Genomic DNA, 10,947 nt, shown 5'->3' with positions numbered 1-10,947 from the left:
AGATATGTCAGGCAGTCACGTGGGCCTAGCTGCATACTTTCACTAAGCACTATTGCCTTGACAGCCAAGTCCGGAGAGACGGCTTCTTTGGCCGGTCGGTTCTCGGTGACTTTCTGGTGGGATTTCACTTCGCAGACCGTCCACCGGGGTTGGTATTGCTTGGGTATGTATTCTAAGGTAAGGACTCTATCACTAACATGTCTCTTTCAGATGCACAAGTTACTTACTTGTGTAACAATATATCTGTAAGAGACATTAGTTAGTGATAGATTCCTTACCGCCCGCCTATCCTCCCCGTTCTGTGAACTGTTCTCTAGGGTTCAGGTCATCCCTTTCAGGGCCCTAGATCTATTGCACCAGTAGTCGGTCTCTGGCATGGCTCTGTGTTCCTGGCGCGGGAAGTCGTGTACAGAACTGACGTCAGCGTGCGTGGGCGTGTCTAAGTAGCTCCGATGACGTCATCTCTGCGAATACGACGCCAGCGACGTACGCCGATCCGCACGACGACGCCTACCAACGCGCGGGGGTAATGCTGACGAAAACTTTATGGATTCAGTCTGATGCCTGGGGATATTCTAAGGTAAGGAATCTATTCCTAACTAATGTCTCTTACAGATATATCGTTACACAAGCAAGTAACCTGTGCATCACGGTTTACAGGGACTGACCTTTTACCTAGATACTACACTGCATTCAGAACGTGGGTTTTCCCTAGTTTGAAATCTCATACATTATGCATGAGGATTCTGGGAAGCACAGCAGGATTACCATCTCCTGTATAAAATCTATGTACAAAGTTGATGCCCAACTTCATCCTTATGCCGACACAGTAACCTAGCAAAACGTGAACAAATGCCATTCTGGATAGCTCAGAAAATAACACAGCTAGAAGAAATATTCCAAAATACCAGCGCTTATGAAAAATGCAGAATGCTGACAATCTGCTTGCCCATGGGGATAACACCACAGCTACAGGACTGTACCTCTTGCGGTACAGTTTTCGCTGCCATATATACCAGAACTCATGGTATACTGTCCTTAGCAGTAATACAAGATGTATTAAGACAAATACAAAATGAGTACGCAGCAGAGCCTGCTCTAAACTTAGGGATGAAGTTACTAGGTAACTATGCCACGGTATCAGATATAATATTAGCAACTATTAAAGGGGAGGCAGCATCAGTGGCTATCCTGAACACCTAAGGGAGTTCAGTCCTTTACAACACGAAGCACAAACTACCAAAAATAATAGAAACTGCATATGCTGTATTAGGCAGGGACAGTTTGGGTGGAAAAGTATTAAAAGCACAATTGATGGGTAGTCCCGAGAAGGAGACCTTCAAGCAGACACCTGCTTCTTCTAAAAAGAGGTGGGACAATAACAAAAAGTTAAAGAAAACAGAACTCGACCCCGAGGTAGATCTCCTCCACAGGAGCCCTCCAAAAGGAGGTACAACCTTAGGAATAGGTATAATATTAAGAAACCTGACCGATATCAGGATACTGATACACGTTCCTCTCGTTCCTTTCAGGGTTCAACAAAAAATTCAGAGAGAGAAGGACAGTCAGACTGACAAGAAGAGAGTACAAAGTCCAGAGACAAGCAACAGGCTCAAGAATGTACTTTCAAAAACGAAGATAAACCAAAACAAAAACGACAGTTCGAAAAGAAGAAGGTTGCAGGTCTAAAGATCAGACATGCCCAGAATTCTGAGGACTCAATTACTGAATGGGCTCTGATGATGCTAGACAGTACGGCAGAAGTAACAATAGCTCGCCAGAACCTGATGGAATTTCTGGTGACAGCGGACTTGAATGATTATATCAAGGTGGAAACACCTGATACTTGGGTAAGTGTCCCACACAAATGATATGAAATAACACTCCAAATGGAGGGGGACAAATGCAGGACAGTTAGAGTTCTCTTTTGAAAGAACCTAGCGTTTGGCTATGACATTTTATTAGCTGAACAGGATTGGCCGCCAGCATTCGTCATGGATTGCCCTGGGGGTGAAAAGGTAATTTACCAGCATTTTCCGACCATGTTCCCAAATATTTAAAATATACTTATGCGCTGGAGTGGGCGGTAGCCCATTCCCCGGCATTATACAAAAACCATGTTGGATGGGATGAGAATTCAACCCACCACAGAATTCCATTGAAAAATACTCCTACTGCACAAAGGCAGTATCCAATAAGGTAAGAAGCTAAAACAAGCATTGGCAATGCAATCTGTCTCGCCTTTGGGACCTTATAAGTATTTAGCCATACAGTACATTTGTGCTTTAGCCCATGAAAGGTAACGTAACATAACATCAAGTTAACATAACATCATATAGCAACTTAATAAAACAACACATGAATCTGTAAATCTTCCACCACCCTGTGAGATATTTTGGCCATGTTACTGTTTACTGCTAACTCTACTCAATGGTTTACTGTTAATCTACTCAATGGTTTACTGTTAATCTACTCAATGGTTTACTGTTAATCTACTCAATACTTACAATTGTATCAACCTTGGGAGGATGTGAGGCTGAGTGGACTCGCCAAGATTTGCATAAGGTGAGGACAAACCATACATATAGCTACATGCACACAACTATATTATTTATGTGCACAAACGTACAGACATCCACAAAAATATACACATATGTTCTAAACAATAATGGTAAGGAAAAAATGACTCTCGTTTCGAGACGCTAAAACAACCCACTTTTGCAAACCCAGAGGCCTGCTCTGCGAGCCAGCACCTCCCTTGCAGCTTGTTTTATAAGTGTTCAAAATCTAAATGGTTGCTTTTATATATATCTCTCAGCCCTGTGTGCTTCATACCTGCCAAAATCAGTGACATAAATGTATAAAGCTTGAAGGGTGCCTCTCACGCTGCCCGACTCAGATACCATCGACTTATGGGGAGTATCACTTACTGCCAGAATGAGTGTGTACAGCGCTCCGCTGCCAAGTGGCTAGGCTCGCGATGTAGAAATACCACACATACACATGACTGGAGAGCGTGGAAGGGAACACACAAACATGCATGAACCAAACATCTGGGTGCAATTTACTAAAATTGAATATATGCACTTTTTAAATACATGCAAATAAACTAAATCAGGCAAGAGGTGGTGCTAGATGGAGAATGGTGCTACTTGAAAAAAGTCAGAGGGTAGCTAACTACTGAAAAAGTAAAACGATAGTTCGCTGTTGTCAAACCTAGAACTTTTTATCTCACTTGTGCAGTCAGCATGCCCCTCCCTCACACATGTCGCCTCACCTTCAATTTGTCCATAAAAATGAGGAAATTATATTCCAAGAGTACATTTTGAAATCCTAAATTTCCCTTGTCAAGATTGTATCCGTGTTTTGTCAAGAATGGAAGGACTCACACAAGCAGTGACAGATATTGTCCAACAACAAGCTCGGAAGGCATGTTTTTATTTTTGCTATCAGAATTTCGCAAAATCTACAGAACACAAACAAGTAAGAGCAGTATTGTAAATGCCACGCTGCAAAGAAATAAGTCTTAAAACTGATTTGTTTGGGCCTACTCTGGGGAGGAGGCGTGCTGGGTTTTTTGTGCATTTCTGGCATGGAAGTGTGTTATTCTGACTTTATCTTGCTTTATAGGCTACGGCTAATTTTAAGAATCTCCCAATAAACTAAAGAAGCTTTAGTCCTCGGTAAGTTGCTAATGTCCTCATTTATTTAGAAATCTGTTTATTGAGTTTTAGATGGTATACATCACATCGTGAAGCAGAATAATGTACAGCTACAGTTAACGTATAATAAAACATTCATACTAGCGTACACTTAACTGCAATAATGGGTGCATCTCTCAATTCCCTTCCACATTGAAGGCCCCTACGGCAGTGATTGCAACTGCTGAACCGCTATGTATCCTGAAGTCTTACCCTATGTGGGGAACTATAAGGTAAAGGCATTACTGCTGCGCTCACTTTCCTCTAGTATTTCACCATAAACAGATAACCAATTCCTTTATCAGTAACAAGACTACGCAGTTGGGAAACTATCACCCCTGCAGAGTAACAACTATAAGAACAGCAGCGCCCGGTGTTTGTCCAAGTATCCTCTTCCCATCACCTCCTGGGTCACCTCCTCTCCAGCCCTGCACCCCCTGTTCAAGGTACTGTACAGACAGTGTTGCGTGCGTTCCTATGCCTCGCCACTCTGACCAAAGCTACGATACCGTGCGTCGCGGCACTCTGCCGGGCAGGTCAGCCCCTCGCCAGTTAGCGCGGCTCCCTCAGCTTACCCCCCACTGTCCTCCGTGACATCCGCTCCCAATTGCAGCATGGATTGCAACAGCGCCTCCCACTGGGTCGCTATGGGTGTCATCCTGAGCCCCAATGTTTCCTCCCTCCGGAGGGCCACGCCCTCCGCCTTTGCCCAGACCAGAAAGGAACCGCGCCATGCCTTTACGTGTGGGGGGCGTCCGCCTTCCAGCGCTTGGTGAGAAGTCGCTTCGCCACCACAATCTCTAGGTCTGTGAATCTAGAGGTGACTTTTGTGGAGGGTGTTCTGTGGAAAAGGTGCAGCACGTAGGTTGACCACTCGAAGGGGATATTGCGCCCTGTGCACTCGCAGAGTGCCTCCCGTATTGTCTGCCAGTAGGCGCTCAACACGGGGCAGCTCCACAGCATATGAATCAGGCCAACATCCGGCTCCGCACAGCGGGGGCAGCATGCATCCGTACGGTGGAAGTATCTGTTAATAGATGCGGGCGTGAGATACACCCTGTGTAAGATAAAGAATTGTATTTGGCGGAAGCGCATGTTCCTAGGAACTCTCTTCGGGCCCTGTAGTGCCCTGTCCCACTCTTTGTCGGTCATGGGGCGATCTAAATCCGCCTCCCACTTTCCACGTAGCGACACCAAGCTCATCGCCGCGTGTGTTCGCAGAGCCGCCGCAAACCACTTAACCAGGTGCCTCCCCCGCCCCATAACATGAAGGTACTGTACCACTAAGTGTTGCTCTGGCTCCTCCCTTAGGTCTCCCCAGCATTCCGCCAGCGTCTCCACCAGAGCCTGGTGTCGAAGAAACTGGCCCAGGGCTAGTCCCGTCTCCTCCGCTAGGGCGGTAAATGAAAGAAGAGTCCCATCACGGTAAAGGTCCTCTAAGTTGCGGACGTCAGCTGCGCTCCAGTCCTCCAGTTCTGAAGCCCCAAGCACCCCCTGCCCACCAGGGAAGCCCTCTAATGGTATAGCCGGGGCATAAGGGATCCTAGATCGGGTGAGACGGAGACACCGACGAAAACATTTGTAGGCCACCGCTAGCAGTAGCGGCGCAGGCCTCTCCACCTCCGCAGCCGGATGAAAGAGCCCAAGGAGGTCAGCCAATGAAAGAGGGGGGGTCGCCGCAGTTGCAGTGTCGTCACGGCGTCTGCCAGCCAGCGAGCTATCCACTGAAGCTGCGCTGCCAGGTAGTAATGCTCGAAACATGGCATTGCAAGTCCCCCCTGGCCAATGGGGAGATACAATTTGGGCAACGCGACCCTGTGTTGCGCGGCACCCCATAAGAAGTCTCGAAGGGATCGCGTCAAGCCTGTGAAAAAGGACGCCGGGACATAAATGGGCAGGTTGGCGAAATAATACAGTAGACGGGGCAAGATCACCATCTTAACCAATGCTTTTCGGCCAGTGACCGAGAGAGGGAGCGTACTCCAGAACTTCATCTGAGTCCTGACCGCAGATACGGCTCTTCCCAAGTTGCCCTCCAGAAGATCTGCCGGTATATCTGGATACCCAGATAGCGAAAGGTGTCCGGCCGCCACTGCACCTGTACACCCCCAAGCTGATAACTAGGATCCTGGGTGTCAGCCCCGAACGTATAAAGACAGGACTTGGCAGCATTCACCCGGAGCCCCGAGAGCACCTCGAATTCACACAGGATGCGCTCCAGTTCAACAGGAATACGAGACACGTCCCTGACAAAGACCAACAGGTCGTCCGCATAGAGGGACACCTGGTGTGTCGTATCGCCTAGCGGGGATGCCGTCAGCCAGCTCTTTGCTAAGTGTAGCCGCCAGTGGCTCCATCGCGAGCGCGAACAAGAGGGGTGACAGTGGACACCCCTGCCTGGTGCCGCGACCAACAGGGATGGCGTCAGATATGCACGGTCCAGTTCTTACTCTCACTGTAGGGCCCTTGTATAGAAGGGCTGCGAGCTGAAGAAAGCCGAGGCCCAACCCGAAGTGTGACAGTGTCTCCACCAGATATCCCCACTCCAGACAATCAAGTGCCTTTTCAAGGTCCAAGACCAGGCAGCCCGCCCTGGGCCATTGCTGGACACTGTCCGTTGCCACAGGAAAAAACTGCCGCAGGTTAAGAGAGGTGCTGTGCTTAGGTACAAAACCATTTTGGTCCACATGCACCAGCGCCGGTACCACCGGCGCCAAACGTTCCGCTAACACCTTCGCCAGGATTTTGTAATCCGTATTAAGTAGGGCAAGGGGGCGGTAGGACCCCAACTGGGTGGGATCCCGTCCAGGCTTGAGCAGGGAAACTAGATAGGCTTCCCGCATTGACCCGGGCAAGGCACCCTCCTCAAGGACGGCCAGATAAAGAGTGTGAAGCTTGGGTATCGACGCTTCCCTGTAGGATTTATAATATTCCGCCGGGAGCCCATCAGGACCCGGCGCCTTCCCGGTGGCCAGAGAGGTGACCGCATCTCTGATCTCGTCCGCAGTGAGGGGGCTCTCAAGTGACTCCTGGTGCTCATCCGGGACCGTGGGCAGGCCAGCAGCCTCTAAAAGCTGATCTAGGTCATGCGCCTGCCGACCTCCCGTCGACTGATACAAGGATGTGTAATGTGCCGTCAATGCCTGGTAAATCTCCCACTGCGTGTACACCAACGACCCATCAGGTCTGCGTATAGCGCCTACATGGGTATGAGCAGTCTCCTGCCGGAGCAGCCAGGCCAATAGCCTCCCCGCCCTATCTGATGTAGCATGAACTTGAGCCGAATGGGCCGCATAGTTGTGGCAATGCAGGCGTTCCAGCAGTTCAGCATGGCGCGCCCGAAGTCCCAGCAGTTGGTCTGAATCTCGACCGCTGCCCTCTCCGTGTAGTTCGCACGAGAGCAGGTGAGACTCCAAAGCAGCAAGGGACCTCGCAAGTTGTTTGCGGATGTTCCACGTCGCGCCCAAACAATGCCCCCTAATGCAGGCCTTGTGGGCATCCCACTCCAGTAATTCACTGCTCGTGGTGCCCTCGTTGAGGTAAAAAAACTGTTCTATCGCAGTGCCTAAAGAGGCACGAAATTCCACATCCTCCAGGGCCGCTGATTGGAGACGCCACGTAGGAACCGGGGGGCGGTCAGGCCTCCACCGGGGAGACACCCTGAGGGGGTTGTGGTTGGAGTGCGTCCGACCTAGATATTCAGCCCGATCCAACAGGGGAAGCATTGAGTGGGAGCCCACCACCCTGTCAAGACGAACATGGAGGTCATGCACCGCCGAATAATATGAATAAACACGGTCGTCAGGGTGCAGATTGCGCCACGCATCAAGCAAAGCCCAGCGTGACATCCAGTTGGTCACAGCCTGCGCGTTCGAGCTCACCTGTGTACCACGGAGAGGCGGGAAGGATCGATCAAGCTGCACGTCGAGGACCGAGTTGAAGTCCCCTCCCAGTAGCCAAGGGAGACCCGCATACGGCGCCAGCACTGTGGACAAGCTAGCAAGGAATGAAGGCTGCTCAACATTCGGGGCGTCAAGTGAGCCCATCAACACATGCTGCCCATCAAGCCGCCCGTGCACTAAGGTGTATCTCCCAACTGGGTCAACCAGTGCCTCCAGACATGTGAACGGGGTGCCCGCCCTTACCCAGACCAATGTACCCCTGGTGCACGCTGAGTAAGTGGTGCCGAATACCTGTCCCCTCCAGTGAGCGCGCAGCCGGTCTATTTCCATCGGTGTCATGTGTGTCTCCTGAAGGAGGGCTATGGCCGCCTTGTGTCTCTGCAGGTAAGCGAATATTGAGTATCTACGCGCTGGCGTGTGCATACCTCGGACATTCCATGTGATTATATTTGTGGTGGCCATTTGGAACCATCGTATTCCGCATATGCAGCGGGGCCGGGGAATTCCCAACCTGCATGGGGCACAGGATCCCTATAAGTCAATCCGGAGCGCTGCATTAAACAACAACAAAACAAAGAAACACTCACGTGAAACCATGCACGTTAACTAGATAACAAGGCCAATATAACTGTCAGGGCAAACCCCCTTGCGGGCATTCGTCCAAACTATATGCTAACGCTTATGAAGTACAACTAAGCCCAATGATGGCTAGCGGGGGTTATTATGTGGCGTTGGCTGCCGTAAACTGCTCCCGTACCGTGGTGCGTGCGCGGTGTAGGTGTCCCCTATAGCATGGGCTCTGGTCAGCGTGGGCGGGGAACTTAGCCTTTACTGCCCGTACCTCCGGGTGCAGATTTCACCTGATATGCCGTCCCTCCCTCCTTGGGGAGCCACCCCCGGACCTTCCCATCCCCTGTCCTTTACGTATCTGCCAGTCAGACACCTCCCCACCATCACATCGCATTACTCACTCCATACTTTAGAGTCTTTAGGTGGCAATCACCAGTTCTCATCAACTGTCTCTGGAAGATATGCACAGCAGTAGATACTGTCTCTACCTCACCTTCGGCTTACACGATCTGCTCCGAAGTCTGGGGGGGTCACCAGTGGCATCAACTGGTCGTCGGAGCGCGTGGTGGATGGGGAGGACGAGCCACTGGTCTCAGGGTAGCTATGTCTGTGAGCGATCGCGTCTCCCCGACCATCAGGAGACCTAAGTGTTGCTACCGCTGCCAGTGCTCCCTGACGCTCCAGACGCATCCGCTCCGGGCTGGGAGCCACCCCCAGACCCATTCCCCCATCTCTACGGGGCTCTCTTCCCCCTCCTCCGCCGAGGCCTTCTCCCTCGATGCGTGTCAGACTCCGAGTCCGGCGGTCTCTACCCGCCACTTCGCCCAGTCTCTTCCAGCCAATCCCAGACCTCCGATGGGGCATCAAAGAAGCGGGGGGGTGCTGTGCCGCAGACGGAGGTGCTGCGGCACAGCACCCCCCCACTGTTCTCCGCCACATGGCCCGGGTTTGCTGCCAGCGTCTGGCCTTCCCGTGTCGTGTTCCGTAGCCGGCCCATGACCAGCTGCTGTGCTCTAGGCATCTGCTGGGGGTCGTGTCGTCAGGTGGCCGGTTCAGGCCCGAAAGCCGCGGCCCACTACCACTGCAGGGGGTCGATGCTGCAGGCTTCCTGCCCCACTGTGGAAATGGGGAGCCAGAAGGGAAAGCCAAAGTCCTCTCCGGGAAGGTCGCCATCACATACCAAGAGGCATCTGCTCCCTGGTTCTCGCCGGCGCCACGGGGCCACAGCAGCTGCCACTCGCTACACCCCCATTATGTCCGGTTCTCTCTACGGCCTCCCCTCTTCTGTTCAGGCACTGGCGCCTCCCAGTAACTGGGGCTGACTTGTACCTGTCGCCGTACCTCTCAGTGGCTGTAGCTGCACTCTCGCCCGCTTCTGGGCATCGCTACGCCGTTGCAGTTTCGGCGCCGACACAACCCAAACGGCTTCTCGGTGCCAACAGTGTCAGGTCCTCACACGAGATGGCCGCCGTCTCCTAATCCCTGTGCGCCTCACTGTGTGCTGGGGACCGCGCCGTCGCCGCCACGTTCCAATATCAGTTTTGGGCACTTGGGGTCCAGGCGCTCCCCCGTGCCAGCGTCAGCCAGGCACCCCTGCCTCTGCTTCTTGCCCAGTCCAGCGCCAGCGTATTCGCCAATCACCCCTCAATTCTCAGGGGCCCACGCCCCGGCATCAATGTAGCGTGTCGCTGCGCAGTCCGCTCCAGCGAGAGCCATCCCCGTCTCCAGCGCCAGATCTCCCAGTCCGCGACTGCACATGGGGGAACTCCACCTGAGCTCTACAACTGCCTCACTGCCTCCTACTGCTCTGGTGGGATTCGCCGCTCGGCGCTCTGCCCGGTCACTCCCCGGGACACTCCTGGTACCTGGGTCTGGTCTCCACAACGCCTCACGAGTCCGAAGAAGAGTCCACCCCACGAGGCCGTCCACCCCGCAGCGCCACCAACAGGCCACAGCCAGCTCCGCTGTTCCACTGTAAGTCGGACCGTGTTGTGGGTAACTCACGACGTCTGGGCAGCCCTGGTCACGTGTCCCACATCCAGCCCTGCTTCCGCTGCCGTCCCCGGTCCAGGGCACCGCATACAGGTGTGCCAACGGTGCCCCGACTCCTCTGCCCCTGGCGCTGCAGCCACTGCGGCCTGGGGCCCTTGTGGTGAGCCGCGGGTTAATGTTGCTGGCGCGGCCGGCCGCCGCACAGTCCCACTGCACTGTGTCCGCCGGCCGCAAGTATCATGCAGCAGCACCGGAGCTCTCAACAGCCGCGCCCGCCAATCCTTGCACCGCTACGTCGGGGGGGTTCCCAGGCTTCACCCCCGCCAGCATCCAATGCCCAAACGAAGCCCAGCCAGGAGAAAGTGCCAAGATAACGGCACCGATCGGCTGGAGCTTCACTCGCTCGCGGCCATCCTGTCCGCGCGCCTAGCCATGCCCCTCAGTTGCTAATGTCCTCATTATGATGGAATGCAAGATCGTGCCCTTGGGTTTCCCTGTTAACACCAAAACAAATACAAAGGGCCTGCTTGATGACAGCTGCGTAATGAGGCTCCTCGACAAGATCTGTGTGCTTTCCTTTTCCGCCATAAAACGTGGCCTGAAAGGCAAAAGGCAGGCAGAGAATTAATGTCCCATACAGTCTAGAGGCAATGGTACAACCGCAGGGTCAGACTACCTGCCAGGTGTTTTGGCATGCTGCCGAGCTGGGGGCTGATTTTGTTGATGGGGACCTGCGTGGGATGAACAAAATTCGTTTTGCTTTGTTTATTTCGAAGCACACG

The sequence above is a fragment of the Triturus cristatus genome, chromosome 9 (genome assembly GCF_964204655.1).
Source record: "Triturus cristatus chromosome 9, aTriCri1.1, whole genome shotgun sequence".
Taxonomy (NCBI): Eukaryota; Metazoa; Chordata; class Amphibia; order Caudata; family Salamandridae; genus Triturus; species Triturus cristatus.
The sequence above is the reverse complement of the archived record's forward strand: the minus strand, read 5'-3'. Positions refer to the sequence as shown.